A 6,000-nucleotide genomic window follows, 5' to 3' on the forward strand; every position below is an offset into this window, starting at 1 on the left:
TGTAAATACCTTTGAAAAAATGTTTTCAGATTGTTGCTGGTATATAGAAATGCAGATACTTTTACATATTGATCATGTACTCAGGCTTTTAAACTCTCTTATTCTAATATAACTAGCTATAAATAATTAGCTATAAATTATACAGAATTTTTTATGTAGACATTCACATCATCAGCAAAGAATGACAATTTATTTCTCTTTCCAGCCCTTAGACGTTTGGCTTTATCTTGCCATTCTGTCCTGGTTAGGATCTGAATTTAGTAAAATTCTAAATTCAGGTGATCACAATAGCCCTCTTAGGTGGTACTGGATTTTAAAGGGAATGAAATAGAACAGTTACTGTAGAGTTCTTTTGTTATTGTTATGTTGTTATTAGGTTTCTATTGTTGCAACAAATTACCACAATTTTAGTGGTTTAACAACACAAGTATATTATCTTACAGTTCTGAAGGTCAGACCTCTGACAGTGGTCTCACTGGGCTAAAATCAAGGTGTGGGCCGGTGTGCGTTTCCTTCCGGAAACGCTAACAGAGAATCTATCTCTTTGCCTTTTCCAGCTTCTAGAGGCCCCCTGCGGTCCTAGACTCATGACCCAGTCCTCCATCCTCAAAGCCAGCAGCACAGCATCTCTCTGACTGTTCTTCTGTGGTCACATGGCCCTCTCTGACTGCAGCCAGCAAAGTTTCTCCACTTTTAAGGATTTGTATGACTGGTTTGGGCCCCATTGGGATGACCCCAAATTCTCTCTCATTTTGAGGTCCTGAGCCTTAATCATACCTTCAGAGTCTCTTTTGCCATTAATGGTAACCTATAGGTTCTGGAGATCAGAACAGGGACATCTTTAGGGGAGGGGAGATGGTGGGTGGGAGCATTATTCTGCCTGCCGTCATCATATTCTTTATTAGGTAAGGAATACACTTCCATTCTTTGCGTGCTAAATTTGTGTCATGAATGGATGTTGAAATTTATTAAATGCTTTTCCCACAGCAGTTGAGATCATTAAAGGTTTTTGCCCTTTGATCTGTTAATGTGGTGAATTAAATGAGTAGATTTTCTAATCTACTAATCTCTTGCATGCCTGAGATAAACCCAATTTAGTCATCATGTTTTATCTTTTTTATGCATTACCAGATTCTGTTTGCTAAGTATTTATTTTAGGATTTTTTTTTTGCATCTCACGTGTAAGGTTGAACTGGAAGTTTCCTTTCTTGTACAATTTTGGTATCAAGTTTGTGCTTAGGTCATAATTTGAGTTGGGGAATATCTGCCCCCCACCCCCATTTTTTTCTTTTCTATAGAATCATTTGTGAAGGATTAAAATTATATATTCTTTGAATGTTTGATGAAATTTCCCTCTAAATCAATCTAGACCCAGTGTTTTCTTTGTGGTGAGATTTCTGTTTTAACTGAGCTGAAATTCATATAACATAATATTAACCATTTTAGAGCATGGAATTACTGGGTTTTCTATGGGTTCAGTCATTCCACGTTTAACTGCTTGAGGAACCACCATTCAAATTCTTTGCAGGCAATAGGATTAGTCAGGTTCTTTTATCTTCCTGAGATGGTTTTGGTAAGATGTATTTGTCTAGGACTTTATCTTCATTACCTAAGTTTTCAAATTTATTGGCATAAACTGGTTTATAATCTCTTAGAATGTTTTTAATCTTGGCAACCACCTGGAATCGTGTCCCTCTTTTCATTCTTACTATTGTTTATTTGTTCTTTCTCCTTTTATTTTCTTTGATTAATAATCATGCAAGGGATTTGTCTATTTAATTAGCCTTTTCAAAGAATCAACTTTTGGCTTTGATAATATTTTCTATTTTACATTTTCCCTACTTTTCAGAAATTTCTTACTCTTTCCAGACTTTTCAACCTCTAAACTTGGATGCTTGGCTCCTTACTTTTTTTTGTTGTTTTTTGCGGTACGCGGGCCTCTCACTGTTGTGGCCTCTCCCGTTGCGGAGCACAGGCTCCGGACGCGCAGGCTCAGCGGCCATGGCTCACGGGCCCAGCCGCTCCGCGGCATGTGGGGTCTTCCCGGACCGGGGCACGAACCCGCGTCCCCTGCATCGGCAGGCGGACTCTCAACCACTGCGCCACCAGGGAAGCCCTTGGCTCCTTAATTTTGAGATTTTCTTCTTTTCTAATATAAACATTCAAGGCTCTACTTTTTTTTTTTTAATATATATATTGATGTCAGTTTGTGTTAGCATTTGGTTCTGATTATTTCCTAGAGCATGCATCTTTTTTTCAGTTTATCTAGCTATATTTTTGCTATTGATTTCTAACTTAATTGTAACGTGGTCAGAGAGCCTGGTCTGTAGGGTAACAGTCGTTTGAATTTTGTTGAACCTTACCATTTGGTCAGTTTTGTAAATATTTCATGTGTGATGGAGAAGAATGGGTCTTCTCACGCCCATCAGAATGGCTAAGATGAAGAAAGTAGGGTAGTATTGAGCATGCATGATGGGGGAGCACCTGGAACGCTCGTATGCTGCTGGTGGGAATACAAATTGCTACAACCATTTGGGAAAATTTTTTGGCAGTATCTGCATAATAACTAAATATAAGCTCAACCTACTCAGCAGAAATGTGTACACATGATCATCGAAAGACATGTCCAAGAATGTTCATCTCAGCATCATTTGTGTTCGCTGTGAGGAGGAAACTATCTAAACGTCCACCAGTGAAACAAGAGATAAACATCTTGTGGTTTATTCATATAATGGAAGAACAGAGAAGACATTTCTACATGCTTAAATCTCACAAACATAATATTGAGCAAAAGAGATACAAAGGAGTACTACTATATGATTCCATTTATATAAAGTAAAAAGGGGCAAAATTAATCTGTAGTGTTAGAAGTCAGGACGGTGGTTACCTATAGCATGGTTTGTGACTGGGCGTAGGGCAGAGCAGCAAGAAGGGGGTCTGGGCTGCTGTAAGTTTCCATTTCCTGATTTAATCCAAGTCCTGGATCTGCAGTGTGTCCACTTTGTGAGAAATCGTTGAGTCATATACTTTTGATCTGTGTACTCTTCTCTATGTATGTTCTCATTCAGTTAAAAGTTTAGTTTAAAAATGTCTATTCTTGGGAAAGAATCTGAAAAAGAATATATATATATATATATATATTCTTGATAACTGCTGTACACCTGAAACATTGTAAATCAACTCTACTTCAATAAAAAAATCTATTCTTTAATTGCTGGGTGCAATGTTTATATATTCATTAAAACAAGTGTGTTAACTGTGCTAGTCAAATCTTCTCTGTCCTGGGCTTCTCTGGTGGCGCAGTGGTTGAGAGTCTGCCTGCCGATGCAGGGGACCCGGGTTCGTGCCCCGGTCCGGGAAGATCCCACATGCGGCGGAGCGCCTGGGCCCATGAGCCATGGCCGCTGAGCATGAGCCTCCGGAGCCTGTGCTCTGCAACGGGAGAGGCCACAACAGTGAGAGGCCGCGGACCGCAAAAAAAAAACAAAAAAACTTCTCTGTCCTTACCTATTTCTTATATGCTTGATATGTCAGTTACTAAGAGAAGTGTGTTCAACTTTCCCACTGTAATGGTGGCTTTGTCAGTTTCTTCTCATAGATGTGTAAATATTTGCCTTATATATCTTGAGGCTATATTATTAGATGCATATAGGTTCAGAATTGTTATCTCCTCCTGGTAAACTGAATTTTTAAAAAATCACTGTGTAGTAGTCCTCTTTATTGCTTTTTGCTTTAATGTCTATTTTGTCTGATGTTTAATAAGCTGTTTCAGCTTTCTCTTGGCCACTACTTTGTGGTTTACCTTTTTCTATATTTTCAAATTTTTAGTGTCCTTATGTTTTGGAAGCACTTCTTGTGAATAGCATAGAGAAGAATTATTTTTTAAAAAATCTGGCCCAACAGTGTTTTTTTTTTTTTGGCCACACCACGTGGCATGCAGGATCTTAGTTCCCGGAACCCACGCCCCCTGCAGTGGAAGTGCGGAGTCTCAACCACTAGACCACCAGGGAGGTCCCCAACAATGTTTTCTTTTAACTAGCATTTTTCTTCTGACTCCCATTGTTGCAGCTGAGAATTTAGTCATCTAATTGCTATTCCTTTGTAGGTGATTTTTTTTTTCTCCTGCTTTGGCTGCTTCTAAAACTTTTCCTTTCCTCTGGTGTTTTGCACTGCAAATCCATGATTTGTGGATTTATTTCCTTCCTTCCTTCTTTCCTTTTAATCTGCTGGGATTTATTAGAATTTCTGGATTTGAGCCTTGGTATATTTCAACAATTCTGGCAAATTCTCATCCATTATCTTTTCAAATATTGCTTCTTCCTCATTCCCTCTTGTTTCTCCTTCCAGATAATGTAATTTACCTCCTTTTATTATATGTTTCATATCTCTTGACCTCTCTTTTTCCATCTTTTTGTCTTTTGGTACTGCATTCTGTATAAGTTTCTTCAGGTCTGTCATTTAGTTCATTAATTCTCAGCTGTGTCCAACCTGGTGGCTGACATGTCCTTTGAATTATTAATTTTAATTGTTACATATTAATTTTTTAATATGAGAGGCTGGGGCCTCTCACTGTTGTGGCCTCTCCTGTTGTGGAGCACAGGCTCCGGACGTGCAGGCTCAGCGGCCATGGCTCACGGGCCCAGCTGCTCCGCGGCATGTGGGATCTTCCCGGACCAGGGCACGAACCTGTATCCCCCGCATCAGCAGGCGGACTCTCAACCACTGCGCCACCAGGGAAGCCGTGTTACATATTAATTTTACTTTAAAATGTTTTATTCTTTTTCAGATCTATTTGTTCTATGCACATGTTTATTTATTTAAATATACCAAACATATGTTCTTTATGTTTTCTTTTAATTTTTATTTTATATTGGAGTATAGTTGGTTAACAATGTTGTGTTAGTTTCAGGTGTACAGCAAAGTGATTCAGTTACACATATATATGTAACTATTCTTTTTCAAATTCTTTTCCCACTTAGGTTGTTACAGAGTATTGAGCAGAGTTCCCTGTGCTATACAGTAGATCCTCACTGGTTATCTATTTTAAATATAGCAGTGTGTGTCTGATAATTCTCAAATCCAAAGTCTTTGCAGTTCTGTCTCTGCTGTCTGTGGTTCCTGCTGTTTTTGTTTATGGTGCTTTGTTTCCCTGTGTGTTTTGTGGGTTTTGCTTGGGAAGTGTTCATTTTCCTTTATTTTATTGTTAATTCTATAGGATTCTTTGAGGTTCAGACTGAGTTTGAGTTCTTCGCAGAGAGGGTTTACACTACTTCTGAAAGTTACCTGAGGGGCCCTATCATTCTAAGACCTGAGTGGTTGTGTGTGTTATGAGTTTCAGAGATCAGTGCAGGAAATAGAAACCACTCAGTGTATTTTAAGCAGAAAGAGGTTTAAAACAGGGAATTAGGTGCTTATAAAATCACTGGAAAAACGAGGTGTGGTAAATCAGGAAACCTCCCCTGGAACTACTGAGTTGAAGACCACATCACTGTAGTTTTGCTTCAGGCATAAGGAATCCAGGGTTAGGAGGCCACTGCTGCTGCAGCTATTACCGTAATGACCATATCTACCCACAAAGCTGCTGATAAAACCCTGAAATGCTGAGTCTGGCCACTGCCAATCTTTCACACTCCTCTCCATGACCTTGGTTGCCAGCAGAACGACAGTCTTGGCCTCAATTCCAGCTACCAAATCTCATGCAGGTCCATGCAGTTGGGAGAACCTAATTCACGTCTAGAGTCTAGCTGCAAAAGAGCATCAGAAATTAGGCTTTTACGTTCCAGCCTCTACAATACAGGAGTTGAAAAGTGTGCTGAGTCCATTGATCATGACCTGCTCAGAGCTACTGGGTAGCTTCTCACCGCTCTGCAGCCTCTCACTTCTTGTTACCCTTTTGTCAGCCTTTGCCTAGTGTATCTTTTCCATCCCTGTATTTTGAACCTGTGTGAGACACTATTCACTGGCTACGGAACATTCATTTCGAAATCCCTTATCGCTTGT

This window comes from Hyperoodon ampullatus (genome assembly GCF_949752795.1).
Source record: "Hyperoodon ampullatus genome assembly, chromosome: 2".
NCBI lineage: Eukaryota > Metazoa > Chordata > Mammalia > Artiodactyla > Ziphiidae > Hyperoodon > Hyperoodon ampullatus.